The following is a 17,555-nucleotide window of genomic DNA, read 5'->3' on the forward strand; positions in this document are numbered from 1 at the left end:
AATGCGCCCGGCAGGAGTGACGCCCCGCCAACTTTTTGGGGAGGAGGAGGTGGCCGCCCTGGTCTTTTTTATCCAACGTCACCTCCCCTTGACTTTGGCAGCAGGCGGCAGGCCCGGCTCCGGCTACCAGCGCATTGAAGAGCGTCTCCGGCGGTGGGCGAAGGTGCGCCGTGCAGTCTTCCGCTGCTCCGGTATCCGGCGTACCCACCATCAGCTGTCCCACCGCTGGGCCGACATTTTGGACCGGGAGCAGGACCTGTTGGACCTGCTTGGTGTGGAGGTTGTGGGTCTTGGTGAGTGGCTACCCCAAAAATAAAGTGTGTGTATATATATATATATATATATATATATATATATATATATATATATATATATATATATATATATATATATATATATATATATAGTTATATACATATATATATATATATATATATATATATAGTTGTATAAATATTGTTATTGTATCTTTGTAAATATTGGCTGAATAAGTAACGCGATGACTGTTGCCCCTAGTTACATTTGCGATGTATTCCGGTATATCTACTGTCATTGTATGACAGTGTTCTTCTTCTTCACTGGCTCTTGCGTGTTGTTTCAACTTGGCGCTAGCTGTTGCTGTTTATTGATGTGAGATTTTCTTTATTGTTGAGAACTGAAGTTAGTTAATGCTATTAATAGAGTCTTGTCCTTCCTTTGTCCGTCAGTGAAATAGCGGTGGATGGATAATTGTACGTTGTTTGCATATTGTAGCATTTTTTTCACGGCCTTCTCTTCTGCATGAATGGAATCCTTTTCTTGCAAAGAATGCTAACGTTACTTTGTTCTTCTTACCTCAGCCAGGGCCGGCTCTAGGGGGCATGTGCAAGCTGTGCAACTGCACAGGGGCACCAAACTTCAGGGGCCACCGCACCAATAGATATCCTTAATTTAATAATACTCTAAGGATGGATACATATTTGCGTTGCGGCCCCTGGCATGGATTTGTTGCCTCCGGCTCTGTTCCACTGTAGCAGTGTGATTTGCAATGATGTCTATGTTTCACAGCACTCAATGTTTTTCTCTTTGTTTATTATTTTAATTTTTACATGAACCACAGAACCCAGGGGCAAGCAGAATACAGGGACCGAGTCGGCGGGTGAACCACCAGTTACACAGAGCTCCTCTACTGAGGATCCTGCTGCTGTCCCCAGTAAGTCCAACAGTGCTTGTTTTTTCCTCTGTAATGTGTCTGCAGTGCTTTGTCAATTGACAGCAACCAAGTATGCATCCAGAATGATGTTTGTCTAGTATTTTTGTAAACGTTAGTATACCACTACTAGTCTTGTGGGTATTCTTCTATCTCCTATGGAGTTATATACATATTACACAACTATGTAACTATGCACACGAAAATTGGATGTTGTTGGTACTGATAGGCAGGTTGGACCTTACTTACACCTCAGTCACAGAACTCTGAGGAACGCACAATTCACTGAACGTCAGCCTATATGGCCTGAGTCATTGGTCTATTGTTCAAATCACACTCCTGAACCCCAATACCAAGATGCCGAATGCTTTTAGGACACAAACCGTTACCTAAGAAACCCCCTTTTGCTCACTCACTCGTGTGAGTCTCTAAGACAACAGACACTGAAAATAAACTTCAGAGTCAAAGTGGTCATTCAAAAGCTTTATTTTGTTAGAAGTAAGTAAGTAACATCAATGTTTTTAAGTTGTTCCGTCCAATACGTTGAAGGGCCCACCAGAAAAAATCCAGAGTTAAAACAGGCATAATAAAGTAATCAACATTTGTACAGCTACTAGTGCACAATAGGGAAATGTGGCAACTATCGGAGACCTCTCACCAACGTATACTGGTCAGATATTCCTCTTTTTTTGTAAGCTATGGAAATGTCCGCTTCGTAGAAGGCAATCTTCTCACCTGCCGAAAAATAATGACAAAAGTGGTGCACGTTAGACAGTATTAAATACATTTATGCCAGTTTTATGCAGCCATGCTAAAAAGAAGTTGTAACCTGTAAGCAAACTCTATTCCACAATCCACATAGAAAACTTAAATACGGGCCCTTTTACTTTCCCACCTCTTCAGGTGTATGCATTGAACAATGATGTGTTGCCCCAGAGCGTCTTCTCGTACTGCGCAACAAGCTGCGAGTTAACATGCGCAAAACTGGATACATTGATGTACAAAGGTTACATAGTTCACTTCCAATTTCCAAGGACTAGAGTAGCAGGACAGATGAGATGAGCTTGGGTACCATACCATAACAATGAATGCTAATAATATGTGTAGTGACTCTGCTGTACTATGCAATGTGGACTCATACTGATTACGTACGTTGGACTTAACTGTTTTGAAGAACTCCATTCTTGGTGAACAAGTACAAAGGGGGCTGTGCATCCATCTAAAAAGGTGTACTTATTTTTATAGGTGCAGAACCCTTACCATCGACCAGTGCCGACGGGGACAGCGGCGCAGCTTCAGCGATCCCGGCGGGGACAGGAGGAACAGAGGCACCTACACCAGCAGCAGTGGGGGGGGAGCCAACAGCGGCGGGCGATGGTAAGTTACATTCAATAGTGATCTGCATTACTTGGTGGGAGGGGAAAACTTTCTCACTGTACTCTACTGGAAAATATATGATGTTACCTTTACTTGTCATTAGCATGCTAAGCATTACCACTACAGTAATGCAAGTGGCTGATAGCAGTCGGATGCATGGGTTGTTGTTAAAGCATGTAAAGGGGAAAACACAGCTGCCAGCGTGGTTGGGAGACACACCCAATACCGGTGGTTAGTGGATAGTCTCAGCAGCAGCGGTGTTTTGGGCAAACCCAAAGGCAAGGGAAGGAGGGGACGACTGGGTGCATGGGTCGTTGCTGGTGAAACACAAACCAAATAAGGTTTGTTGCGCGGTATAAAGTATTATAGTCTTTACTAGACATGTGCTACTAGCTGCCCCCTGTTAATTAATGTTACTTTGAGAGTGTTCCCGCCTTCCCGGAACAAAAGGAGATATGAAAAAGACAGGTGTTCGTTCTAATGTGTGTGACCGTTGAAGTACACCCATGCTAATAGGGCAGGCATAATGCCGTGACAAAAAGTCCGAAAAATTAATAGAGGCTGTAGAATGTTCAAGATAGACGCAACACAATTTCTGGTACTCAGCTTGCTTGCTAGTGCTACTGTGCCGCCCACTATGTGTTGAATCAATGTTGTGTTCTTGATTTGCGGGGAGTTTGGATTACAACAATTCTGTTTCTTTCTTTATAGTTACTCCTTCCCAAAAACCAACAAGGAAGGAGTTGGCAGTCCGGGCCCGGCAGCGGAAACTGCAGGCAATTGTAGAGGCCTACCGCCGGCTGGTGGATCAGGCCGAGGAGGAGGAGGAGGAGGCGGCGGCAGCAGCTGCTGCCTCTTCCAATGCCCCGGGCCCCAAGCCTGCAGGACTACGTCGCCGTGGTCAGGCAGCCGCCCGCCGCCGCATTGTTACATCTTCGGCGGCCCCCCCACAACAACAACAACAACAACATGCATGCAAGTGTAGGTGCCGTGATTTCAAAGCAAAGATTCTCCGCCGGGTAGCGAAGTTGGAGGAGGAGCGGAAGAAGCTGGAGGACGGTCTAGAGGAGCGTGTGAAGATACTGGTGGACAAACACCTGAAAGCCCGCCGGCTTTGAAATGGACCCTGTTTTTTGCCCCTTTTTTAATCCTTTTGTTGGTGGGTGGGATGTGGGAGTTGGGGTGTACATTTGGGTTGAAATTTGGTTGGGGTTAGGGGAGGGTAGGGACAGCTCTGGGTCAGGGGGTTACATTTGTTATATATTTTATTTTTCTATTATCATTATGAAAATATAAAAATAAAACAAAGATATTTTCACAAGAAAACATTTGAAGTTCATTTGTGTTTGTTGGGGGGGTGGAGGGGGGACTGTTTCACCAAATAATGTACGTTGTGCAACATGAACATGAACTACGAACGATAAATTAAGTACTGACTGCACCTGTAGTAGTAGGGTCACAAGTGCATAAATAATTTATATTATTAAATAACATGGGAAAATTGCCCATCACGTGAGTCTGAAGTTACTACTAGTATACTTTAATTCCATGCACATTTGCTCAGAGTCGGCTAAACAATCCTATGCAATGCATTGCATCATTCCTTTAATATACCTGTCCTAGTTGTCAGGGAAGAGGAGCTCGTCCTCAAACTCTGTGCGTTCAGACAGAAGTAGGTCATGTAACCCAGTAGTGAGGACGTCTTCTTCACACTCGCTTTCTTCATCCGGCGGTGATTCACGTACTTGATAGTCTGGTGGTATGAAGCGTTGATTCATTTTTATCATTGTCAGCCGCTCCACGCTTTTGGGGGAGAGACTAGTCCTTTTCCATGTGACAATGGCACCAGCAGCACTGAAAACCCGCTCAGAGGAGACACTGGCTACAGGACAAGCCAGATACTTTATCGCCAGCCTGCTCAGCACTGGCCACTGTCTCCTTCTTTCATACCAATAGACCAATGGGCTTTGCTCCATGAACACCTCTGTTGTGTCATCCAGATAGGCCTGAACCATCCGCTCAATGTTCATTGGTGCTCGGCTTTGCTGGTCCTCTTTTCCCTTTGCAACAGCAACGGACTTACCCATCCCTTTCTGTAGAAAAAAAGCAGTTATGCTTTTGGTTGGGTCTGCTGAATCAGATCGTGTAGGTGCTGCTTTTGGTACTGTTGGTGCCTGCTGGAAAGCAGACGCACTGCTCTCACGCTGTGAAGAACTTGCGTCAGGAGTACTTGGACTGGCCTGGGCTGGCAGTGGCAGGCCTTTAAGTAACAGCCGTTCAGTTTCTAACTCATTAGCTTCCGCAGCTATGGAAGTTTTGTACTTGTCAACATCCTCATCTGAAAATGGAATTACTTCGTTACTGCTGACAAATAATTTGTACCGTGGATCCAAGATTGTTGCAGTTATGTAATGTTCACCTGACACAATATTGTTGAGCCTTACATTTTCACACAAGCGGTTGACTAAGCCCTTGGCTAAGGTATATGCATCAACTTTTTGTTCGTCACCTTCGTATGTTTCACAGACCTCCTTCACCTGTTGCTCAAGCATGTACAACAATGGGATGGCTTGGCCCATAGTACAGTCCTCCCTGCTAACTGCACGTGTGAAGACCTCAAAGGGTTGTAGCATCTCTGTGATGCATTTAATGAGGTCCCACTGCCACATCTCAATGGTCAGGGCTTTAAGATTAACAGTAGGATCCCCTAATCTTCTTGACATGACATAAGCATTCAGTGGGATGTACTGCTCAAAGAGACGCTCAAGCATGAAATAAGTTGAGTTCCAACGTGTTGGGACCTCCTGGATCAGTGCTTTGACTGGCAACCTATGCTCTTGCTGAATGACCCGTAGCAGCTTCCGTCCTTTGAAAGAATGGTTAAAGTGCGTGCATATTGTTCTGCAGATGGCCATTATGTTGCTGACTTTGGCTTCATTTTTCAGAAAGTCTTGCACGACTAAGTTTATGCAGTGTGCCAAACAGGGTACCCTGAAATAATGTCCTTCTCTCATTGCCTTCACTACATTACTGCCATTGTCGGTGGAAACAAAACCAATCTTAAGGCCTCTTGGTTTCAGCCATTCAAAGACCTTGTCGTTAAAGTCAGACAAAATGTTTTCAGCAGTATGACTTTTGTCCATACCAAACATGGCTATAGTTGCATGTCTGCGCGTATCATTAAAAATTCCAGCAACGTCACGGAGGCCTGAAGTTAACTTGTCTTTAACACCTGCAAAAGAGATCCAGTGTGCGGTGATGCACATGAAATCTGTAGCATCGCAACTGCTCCACATGTCTGTTGTCAGGTGGATACAATGGACAACACTCTGTTGTAAGGCTTTCCCAATCAATTCCAGCACATCGTGGTGTAGTGCTGGAACAGCCACTCGGGCAAAATAGTAGCGACTGGGAACGTTCCATTTTGGGCAGAGGGTTGCCACTAATTCCAGAAATCCAACAGCCTCAACAAATGAAAATGGGAGAAGGTCCAGTGCTAACATTTTCGCAAGTTTGGCATTGTATAAACGTGCTACTGGGTGGTTCCGCTCGTACTTTCCCTCCTGCCTTAACATGCTAGGAATGGTAAGCTGCTTTGCATGTCTTTGAGTTGTGCTAGACGGACCACCTTGCATCGCAGACTTTGCACTCCTTGGTGTTTCCAGCTGACTCTGGTGCCACTGAGAAGTTGCAGATGCGGAGGATGTGGACTTTACCACTCCAGTGCTGGCGACAGGGGTCGATTGTGTACCACTCCTAGATAGAAGGTCATCGTCTCCCTCTTCTTCTACCTCCTGGTCAACCATGAGTGGACCTTGTACCACTGTATCCCCACCAACACGAGTGCTAACATTTTTTAAGCTTGCAAGGTGGTTCTCCCACCTGATCACGTGTGTTTTTTTCAAATGGGTCGTTTGGCCTCCAGTCCCATAGTTTGTACCAAGCTTACCACGACTAACATTGGCATGACAAATGGTGCATACAGCAATGTTCTCCTGAACTGGGTGAACCGTAAAGAAGTCCCACACTGGGGAGGTAAACTTTTGTCTCCTGCCATAGGAAGAGGAGGACCCACTGCCAATGCCGGATGGACTGGAGGATTGTGGAATTTCACTATGGGACAGCTCAGTCCTAGTACTGCCACTACCTCCTTCTGTTGAAGTGGCGCTTCTGCTGGATGTCGGATGCTGCCGGGCCTTCGCTGTTGAAAAAATTGGAGCTGGTGTTACTGTGGGTGTTGAGTGTGTAGGAGTTATGCGTGGTACCTGCTCATCAGTCATTGCAGCATTTCTGGATAGGGTGAAAATGTTTGTCTCTACATCCTCTGCACCAGGAATAACGCTTGTGATGATGACAGTGTCAGACCCGTCTTTATCACCAGCAGTATCCTGCTCACCTACATCGACCTCCATAAGTTCAAGCCTGCCTGGAAACTTCCTTTTTCCTAGCATGGTCTTCTTGGGATGTCTCTCCTTTGAATGCGCAGATAGTTGTGGCTGCCAATCCGTATCAAGGTCATCGGAAGGGATGCTTTGCGAAGAACTCGATGCACTAACCCTCCTTTCCCTTGGTGAATTCAAAGGAAATAGATCACCTACAGAAGTGGCTTCCTCTTCTTCTTGCTCGGAAGGAGGCTCTACTTCCTGAACTGCCCCGACTTCGGGAGGAACAACTACTACTATTTGGTGCGGAGATGGTGGTTGTTGTTCTTGAGGAAGTACTATTGCGGGCTGGGGTTTTTCAACAACAACTGTTGCGGGCGGTGGTTGTGGTTGTTCAACAACTGTTGCGGGAAGTGGTTGTGGTTGTGGGTGAACAACTCCTATTGCGGGCGGTGGTTGTGGTTGTTGAACATCTACTGCTGGCGGTGGTTGTTGAGCACTTCCATCTTGCGTGGATTGTGTACTACTTTGAGACAGCGATAAGTTTAGTTCTGGCTCAGTATCACTGCTCGCAAGCAGAAGGCTGGCTACCTCTTCGACCCTCATCATGTGCTTGGCCCTGGGATGCTGGCTTGCCCCCACTAATGCAGATGTGCTGGTCCCAGCTTGCACCCCAGACCCCGCTGCTGCAGGCGTACCTTTTGGGGTGCCAAAAAAGGTTTTGGGGTCCATACCAGACTTAAGTGACACTTCCTTCTGCTGTTCCTTCTTCGCAGCAACTTTCTTTGTGGTGGAGGACCTGGTAGCTTTCTTAGGGCCCATCTTCTTCTGATGTCAGTCAGCTCACAGCAGCACAAATTGCAGAGATGTCTGGTCAGATGAGTCACACACCACACGTGGCGTACAACTGAAGGACGTCCGTCTGGCAGTAGAACGAGCGATGGATGAAAAAACAACCAGCACCTCCTCAGTCTTTTTTGTGCACCTACAAGTAAAGAAGGCAGAACAACATCAGTCAAACAAGCAGTAAGGCAACATGAACAATTGAAAGACACACAGGTCAATGTATAAAAGACAAAACAGAAGACTAATAATACCAGTCCAGCAGCACCACAGCTCAAAGGCCACATGAAGTCCAGAAAGAACCAATAAAGTCAAGCAGGCCTATAGATACCAATATGGACAGAAAAACGAGGATGCCTGCTGCACATGACAGGTTAATGTGCAAGGAATAAATAGCCCATGGCTAAGACAGAGGTTGTAAACATAACACCGCAAAAACATATACAAAGAAACCCCTGCCCAGGCTCCCAAAACAACAACCAAATGACAAATTCTGTTTTTTTGGGTGCACAAGAAAGACCTGCAACATTTTTGAGAAACTTTTATGCAACTCGGGACATATTGTCCGCGAGAATGCTAAATCGGCATGTTCGGCAGCGCGAACGGAATAAAAAGTCGTGTTCGCGTTCCCGAGCAAGTACATTGAGTGCGCGAACAAGACAAAAATGTAAGTTCACGTGCTCACACTGTGCGAAGTTACCAAAACTACCCAAGCTGTATTCCTAGGGTTACCTAATGGCAGAAATTGACAGAGTATTTAAAGTTTAAACACACCCAAAACCAGAAATACCCCACACATAAAAATAAGATTTTCTATATCAATCCAAGACATCCATGATTTTCACATTAAGGGTACACCACAAAAACAGTTGATTAACTTTCATGACCCTACTATGAGTAGTACCTATGGCCTACTGCCAGAGTAGGCCACAAGGTTGGAGGCCTATGCCTATGGCAAAAGCACAAAGGAAGGACACACAAAATGGCCGCCGACATAGGGCCTGGCCACCAACAACAACATGGCAAAATCACAAAGGATGTATACACAAAATGGCCTCCACCACATGGCCTGGCCACCAACAACAACATGGCAAAATAAATCACAAAGGAAGCATACACAAAAAGATCACCACCATAGGGCCTGGCCACCAACAACAACATGGACAACTTTACAAAATGGCCTCCACCACATGGCCTGGCCACCAACAACAACATGGCAAAATATATCACAAAGGAAGCATACACAAAATGGCCGCCACCACATGGCCTGGCCACCAACAACAACATGGCAAAATCACAAAGGATGTATACACAAAATGGCCTCCACCACATGGCCTGGCCACCAACAACAACATGGCAAAATAAATCACAAAGGAAGCATACACAAAAAGATCACCACCATAGGGCCTGGCCACCAACAACAACATGGACAACTTTACAAAATGGCCTCCACCACATGGCCTGGCCACCAACAACAACATGGCAAAATAAATCACAAAGGAAGCATACACAAAATGGCCGCCACCACATGGCCTGGCCACCACCAACAACATGACAAGAAAGAGAAGACAGACAATAATGCCTATGGCAAAGGGACAATGCTTTGCTTCAGAAAATGGACACACCACACCACCGCCCAAATTGGTCACCCCACCCCAAAAAAAAAAAAAAAATAACATAGAGGAGAGAAAATGGAAGTGGTCCATGCTCCAAAAAGAGCAAACTACTACCAAAATGAGAACATAACATAAATGAGGACTTTTTAGGTGCACAAGAAAGACCTGCAACATTTTTGAGAAACTTTTATGCAACTCGGGACATATTGTCCGCGAGAATGCTAAATCGGCATGTTCGGCAGCGCGAACGGAATAAAAAGTCGTGTTCGCGTTCCCGAGCAAGTACATTGAGTGCGCGAACAAGACAAAAAATGTAAGTTCACGTGCTCACACTGTGCGAAGTTACCAAAACTACCCAAGCTGTATTCCTAGGGTTACCTAATGGCAGAAATTGACAGAGTATTTAAAGTTTAAACACACCCAAAACCAGAAATACCCCACACATAAAAATAAGATTTTCTATATCAATCCAAGCCATCCATGATTTTCACATTAAGGGTACACCACAAAAACAGTTGATTAACTTTCATGACCCTATGAGTAGTACCTATGGCCTACTGCCAGAGTAGGCCACAAGGTTGGAGGCCTATGGCAAGAGCAAAGTGGCTGGAAACATTAAATGGCCGCCAACACATGGCCAGGCCAACCACAGAAAGTTAATACAATGAACTCATGCATGCCTACACACTAACTACATGGGGTACTAGGGTCAGATATTGGCTTAAAAATTAGAAACATTTTAAATTCCACAAAATGCAATGTTAGAAAAAAATTACAATTTGGGACCTCATGAAAGTACAGGCCTCCATCAATAATTTAATTCCAGGATTGAATACTGTAGTTAAAAAAAAAAATCAAATCAAACAAGCACAAGTCTACATCACTCATACATTACCCAAACTTACTTGAAAAAGAGAATTCCAATTCAAAAAGTCCTCATTAAATCCAAGGTAAATCAGTAATGCAGCCAACACAGACAGAAAGTGATCCTTCCAGCTCAAAATCCAAAGGAAAGTGAGCACCACATGGACAAAGCACTGGGAGGAGCCTGGTGGACAGGAACAGGAAGTTGTAAACTCAAGAGCCCTTCCTCCTTACTCTGCAAAACAAGAGTAGAAACAAAAAGAGGGGTCCTTCCCCCCTAAAAATAAAGCCAAAGGTACAACTTTAAGGTTTTTTGCTTTTTTTTCCTAACCAAAATGGTAATTTATTATGGTTTTAACATGCTCGCGAGTTATTCTGTGCAAGAATGCAGTTTCTGCGTGTTCGGCAACTCGATCTTACCAAAAAGCATCCTCGCGCATCCTTATGACGCTATCTCGCATCAAAATGACGTTATCGCGTTCGCACAGTCGCACGGGACTGTGCGAGAGTGTTTCCAAACATGGTGGCACAAGCGACCAGGAAAAAACGAACGCAGAACGAAGGTAAGCCATTGCCGCGCACGCGATAATGTTATTCAGCGCGCGAGAACTACGCTACGCACCGGATCGCGGAGTTATCGACAGCTACGCGTTCTCCGCGGAACGCGGAGCTGCCGAAACTCCGCAAGCTCCGCGAACGGAGCGTAGTTCTTCGCCCAGGGTTAATTTATCTAAATGGTGATAGGCTAAAAATCTGGCATGGATCAGGGCATCCAGGACCGACTTTGGAGAGCCCTGCCTACAGTGTCGTAGCTGCGACTTAGTCAATGCTCCACTTACTGATTTCTTGTGGACAAAAGGAATGATTTGCTAGTCGCTGGTGTCAAAGAGAAGCGGCCCACAAGTCCTCGTAGGGCAAGGTTCCTCATCAGCATCATTGTTTTTCTATAACTACACAATGCCACTTGCCCAGGTAATCAAGAAGCAGCATCTACAACACATTTTAGATAAAGCCCCCTAACGTACATTAAAAAGATATCGCAAGTACAGAGGAGTTCCTTAACCATATAAAGGAACGAGGCTGAAGGTCAAGTTCATTTATAAGGTCAAGAAAAACCACAAGATATCTTGCACTATCTATACATTTAACATACAGCAGAGGGTATTTTATTCCTTATAATACAAGGTCGGGTGATCACCCTACGAACAAACCCTTTCAATGCCTTGTGTTTTGCTGTTTCATATGGAAGAGATAGTAAGGTTGCAGAAATAGCGAACACAAGTGAAATATATAGTGCTAATTTAAACAAACCAAACAGCAGTTAGCAATTTGTTGCTTAAAGTTATCAGAATTATTTTACTGCAAGGCAGATTAAAATACGGTAGCACCGGATATGTAGACATATGCAGAGAGGGTTATCTTTCCTGTAATGACCTGAAGTATGCCAGAAGTAAACGTGTGGCTGCTAATCTCTATTTCTGCTGACCAATGCTCATTTTAGAAGAACAGCAGAACAAAAGCCAGTTCTCTGTTCCTTATTTAAATTACAGCTTTAATGATTCTGCACGGCCTGCCTGTGACCTTGGCTGCTGGCTCCACAGCAGACATTATGCTGTCACAACTCAACTGTAATAACAGTTGAGTAACTTCTTCATGTTCTTATTACAGTAGACTAGAGAGGTCACAGCTCGACTGGTAATAGGGTACAGGGATTGCAAGGTTCTGTGTGTTACATATAGATAAGATAACCTCCAACTTCACACCCAACAGTGCAGAATGACAACAACATCACTAGTTGCACCCCCCTCCTCTGTGATGCCACACTGTCCACAGTGTGCTTGAGGCCTCTTCCTCTGTGATGACAAGCTGTGCCTCCAGCCTCGTGCTCTGTGATGTCACACTGTGCCTGAGGCCTCCTCCTCCTCTGTGATGTCATTCTCTGCCTCTAGCCTCGTCCTCTGACGTCACGCTGTGCCTCCAGCCTCGTGCTCTGTGATGTCACACTGTGCCTGAGGCCTCCTCCTCCTCTATGATGTCATTCTCTGCCTCTAGCCTCGTCCTCTGACTTCACGCTGTGCCTCCAGCCTCATGCTCTGTGATGTCACAGTGTACCTGAGGCCTCCTCATCTGGTATGTCACAGTGTGCCTGAAGCCTCTTCCTCTGACGTCACGCTGTGCCTCCAGCCTCGTCCTCTGACGTCACTGTGTGCCTCCAGCCTCGTGCTCTGTGATGTCACACTGTGCCTGAAGCCTCTTCCTCTGTGACGTCACGCTGTGCCTCGTGCTCTGTGATGTCACGCTGTGCCTCCAGTCTCGTCCTCTGATGTCACGCTGTTCTTTGTGATATGCTGTGCCCCCAGCCTCCTCCTCTGTGATGCCACACTGTCCTTTGTGATAAACTGTGCCTCCAGCCACACCCTCTGTAATGTTACACTGTGCCTCCAACCTCCTCCTCTGTGATGTCACACTGTCCTTTGTGATATACTGTGCTTCCAGCCTCATCCTCTGTAATGTTACACTGTGCCTCCAACCTCCTCCTCTGTAATGTCACACTGTCCTTTGTGATATACTGTGCTCTGTGATGTCACAGTGTGCAGAGGTCTCTTCCTCTGTTATGTCACACTGTGCCTAAGAGCACTTCCCCTGTGACGTCACTGTGTGCCTCCGGCCTCATGCTCTGTGATGTCACACTGTGCCGTGGTCTCTTCCTCTGTGATGTCACACTGTGCCTCCAGCCTCGGCCTCTGTAATGTCACACTGTCCTTTGTGATATACTGTGCCTCCAGCCTCGCCTTATGTAATGTCACACTGTCCATTGTGATATACTGTGCCTCCAGCCTCGCCTTATGTAATGTCACACTGTCCTTTGTGATATACTGTGCCTCCAGCCTCACCCTCTGTAATGTCACACTGTCCTTTGTGATAAACTGTGCCTCCAGCCTCACCCTCTGTAATGTCACACTGTCTTTTGTGATATACTGCGCCTCCAGCCTCCTCCTCTGTGATGCCACACTGTCCTTTGTGATATACTGTGTCTCCAGCCTCGCCTTTACTGGCGAAACGCTGTTGCTGTTGCTGCCCGGACAAGTAGGAGATCTGCAGAAAACCTTCATCTACTGCTGCTTTGCCCTCCCGCCTCCCGCCTCGCGTTGCCCGACTCCACTGCCATCTGGGAGTACGAGGTGGCCGAGAGGAGTGCGGTCGAGGGAACTACATTTCCCAGAAGGCCAAGCGGCGCACGCCGCGTCACCAGCGTCACCAGCGCGCCTGGAGGCGCTCAAATAGCGCATCACCCCCGTCTCGCGGGACGCCGGGCGAAGCCCGGGCAAAGGGCGGGCCGTCTGAGGCCGTCCGAGGTTGGCCAAGGTTGGGTTGGGCCTGGTCTCTTGGTTCGCTGCTTTGGAGCTGACGCTTCTGCGCATCGACATCTGCCGTGCAGACTGCTACGTAAGTTACATTGACTTTGGTTGTATATAAAGTATATGATGCCTCCAAAAAAGTTAACCACTTCTAGTAACTCTATTGAGAACTATCTGGTGCAAGTAGTTGAAAAAATTAACATCGACAGAAGAGCCTCTTTGGGAATAGACTCACCTGCTCAATCTCCCTTCATTGACATCGAGGCTGATGATCCCTTTGGCCTTCTAATCAACAATAGCACTAATAGTGCTACACTTGACTTGTTTTCAGATACTATCACTATACAGCCCAGTGGTACTGTTGCTGGAGCTGAAGACCTTAGCGTCAACGAGGTATTGGCTGATACAATTATTAGTCATGATCATTCTACCTCCCCTCCAGCACCCGTCCCGGGTAAACGGGAATGTCTCAGGTCAGCTAAGAATAAAGTAGCAAACCTCCCGAGGAAACACTCTGAGGAAGAGGAGCTTGACCTGACTAATGAAGCGTATGTTACACTTTCGAATGCCCAATTTAATAAACTACTGGCTCTGATGGACACAAAAATTAAAGGTGTGGTCAAACCCCTGGTTAGCAAAATAGATAAGTTAACTTCTGAGGTTAACCGACTGGAAGGTCTATTACAAAAATCCATGGGTGAGATAGGGAAACTTCCGGAAAATGTCTCTGCAAAGATAGAGGAATTCGTAAACAAATCAGTAACTACAGCTGTTAGTGGTCTCATCCCCGTCCCTGTATCAAACCCCCTAATGGCAAGTAATAACAATCTACCAGGTGATTCCCATATTACCTCGATCCCTGCTCCTGCTGTTGAAGACCCATTTATTGAAAAAGGGACTTTCGAGCTTGTGGTTGAAGCTTCCCCACTGGTACTTGTCCTTGCCAATGTTCCTCCCTTGGCTCAAGGAGAGCGGGAAACTACATCTTCTCTAAGAAACAAATCTTTATCATGGTTAACCACCAACATGGTAATTACTCCTTGGGGAAAGCAGCAACTTTCTGAAGAGCTCGTCAAAGTGAGAAGGGTACAGTGGATCGGGGACAGGGTGAAAAAGTTCAACGGGGAGTGTGTCGTTCTCCACTTCTCCGACCCTGGGGTCTTGCCTAACATCCTACCAAACATCTTACCACCACAAAGGCGAACAACTTCAATTGTTCCATTGACTTTGCACTTCTTTTATCCTAGAAAGGGAAGCGGACCAAACTCAAGTATTCTAAGAACCAAATGGAACATTGTGACTAAGAGGGGGAGGAAGGATGTTGCTTCAGTGGACTGGGGTCTGGGGTTGGAAAATCGTTTTTCTGCATTGTCTAACTTAAGCGATTGCGATTGACAACCATTTACCTGTAACACTGTTGCCGTGCCTCTTTGTGCCAAAAGTACATCTGATTTAGCCTGTAATTTTACAACAACTAGCCCTCTGGGGCTTCTGACTGTTGATTTACCTGGGTTATCTAATGTAACAACCATAGACCAGGCTACTGGGGGTAAGGTGTTAAACACGCATACTACAAACCCCGGTATTCTTATGACACCTATCTCAGGGAATCTTTTGTCATGGAATGTGGCTGGAATATCTTCCAAAATGGACAGCGCTGATTGGTTTGAATTTATTAATAAGTACGACCTCTGTATTTTTCAAGAGACTTGGGCCTGTGAGCCTACTTTTGCATTGGGGTATGTAAACTTTTATGTTCCTGCTATTAAGGGCCCTAAAGGGCGGCCGATGGGGGGCCTTACTATATGGGTTAGGCAGTCTTTAAAAATTGCTGTAAAATGTGTGGAACTTGACCAAAAAGATATCCAGCTTATCAGATTGACCAGTGATTTACCCCTCTCCATGGATATATATAATATCTATGCTAGAGGTGGTAGCAAAGGTAGATCCGAGGTTCTAATGTGCCTTTTTACACTTCTTGAGACCCAATCTGCAGGAAAAAACATTTTAATTGCAGGTGATTTGAATCGGACATTCGAACCTCTCATCACTGGTGATTCTCCTCTGGGATCGGAGGAAGACAAGCTTTGGGACATTCCCACACTAGAGTCCCCCCCGATAACTCGGTGGACGGCCGACATCCTAGGTCTAAACGCCATGTGCTTGGAGCATGGGTTATGAGCCCTGAACGGCCGAACCCAATCAGACCGTGTTCCCGCCATGACGTTTAATAACGGGCGAAGCAAAAGTCGTATTGACTATGTCATCTGTAGTACATCGATATGGCCATCTCTCAGTGACATGGTAGTTACAGCCAGGATAGAAAGTGACCACGACCCGCTATGCGTCTCGCATAATTGGTGGACATCTAATGTAATCACTCCAAACCCTTGTGACTTACTTGTGCCGCCAACGATCATGCAATCCAATAATATGCGTAGGTTAAGATGGTCTGGTGTTAAGACGGACCAACAGGCCCTGGAAAAGATAGGAGCAGCGGCAGACAAGGCCATTCTGGCATTGGAAAATATTACTGCTTTTGAACAAGGACAAGAAGATGTTAATAAAGTTCATACGACTCTCTTTGATGAAGTCAAAAACTTTTTCTTAAAACCCGCACGAAACAACAGGGCTTGTCCATTTAATTCAGCAAAGTGGTATAACCAAGATTGCAGGGCAGCAAGATTTAAACTAGGAGCTGCAATCAAAAACAATAATCTGAGTGAGATTCGGTCTGCCAGGAAGCACTACAAAAACTGTATCGCCAGGGCAAAAAGAGACTGGGACGAAGACCACTGGCAGAAACTGAGATGTGCTAGTGAAAGTAAAAATTCTAGACAATTTTGGCATATTGTCAAATGGGGCCATGATAGATCTCCAGAGCCTCCCAACAACAATGTCCCTCATGATGCCTGGGTTAAGTTCTTCAGCGAGCAGTACTCTTCCAGAGATCAGCCTGGTAGTAATTCCAACCTTATACATCTGTTCGCAGATGAAGATATTTTTATGCTAAGTGAAATCCTGATTGCCCTGAAATCTGTTCATAGGGGCAGAGCCCCGGGTAATGACGGAGTCCCGGCGGATGTCTTCTTAGATGACACCGACAGGTGGAGTAAATACATCTGCCTTTTATTAAACCATATAGCCAGGGGGGCTGAAATCCCGGTATCCTGGCGGGGTGCTGTCATTATACCAGTATATAAAAAGGGGGATCGTGCCCAACCCTGTAATTATCGCCCAATCAGCTTAATAGACACGGTCCAAAAAGTGGTAGGACGTGTACTCATTAATAATCTGCTTGATTGGGCTGAGGAGCAGAACGTCCTATCCCCTTTTCAGGCTGGTTTTCGCAGAGCAACTAGCACTGTAGACCAGGTCTTCCGCTTCCAACTGATACAATGGCGGACAGTGGTCCTGGGCGGATGCAGTCTCTATGCAGCTTTTGTTGACCTACGGGCTGCATTCGACCTGGTGCCGAGGGCAAAGTTGTGGGAGGTGTTGGCAGCCCTGGGGGTCCCGATGATTATTTTAACCTTGATCATGAGACTTCATGAGGGCACTTATGCTAAGATCCAATGGGGTGGCTACGGTAACGATACCATTGACTTCCCTGTCGAGCGCGGGGTTCGGCAGGGTTGTTCAATGGCACCAACATTGTTTACTCTTTTTATAAATGGAATTGTTCCCCTTATGCAAGCTGAGCCCGTAGATGCTCCCTCACTTGCTGGTGCAAAAGTTCCTATTTTAATGTTCGCAGACGACACCTTAATTTTATCAAAATCCCCAAGTGGTCTGCAAAAGGCATTGGTAATTTTTGACAAATTTTGTTGTGATCATGGTTTGGAGGTAAACGCAGCCAAAACTAAACTCATGGTTTTTAATCCTTGTAGGAATTTTAAATCCAAAATAACCATGAGTGGGCGCT

At 45.9% G+C, this 17,555-nt stretch overlaps 1 protein-coding gene and 1 long non-coding RNA gene across 2 annotated transcripts in view; both read left to right on the forward strand.

Moving 5' to 3' along the window:
• The window catches only part of TNFAIP8L1 (TNF alpha induced protein 8 like 1), a 635,767-nt gene that overhangs the window by 184,409 nt on the left and 433,803 nt on the right, over window positions 1-17,555 (forward strand). The gene's annotated exons all lie outside the window — the stretch shown is intronic.
• On the forward strand, window positions 1,102-3,923 carry LOC144798716 (uncharacterized). The gene is made up of 3 exons (XR_013603625.1): window positions 1,102-1,192; window positions 2,435-2,566; window positions 3,278-3,923. It is a non-coding gene; the product is annotated as an uncharacterized LOC144798716 (long non-coding RNA).

This window comes from Lissotriton helveticus, chromosome 12, assembly GCF_964261635.1.
Source record: "Lissotriton helveticus chromosome 12, aLisHel1.1, whole genome shotgun sequence".
Lineage (NCBI taxonomy): Eukaryota > Metazoa > Chordata > Amphibia > Caudata > Salamandridae > Lissotriton > Lissotriton helveticus.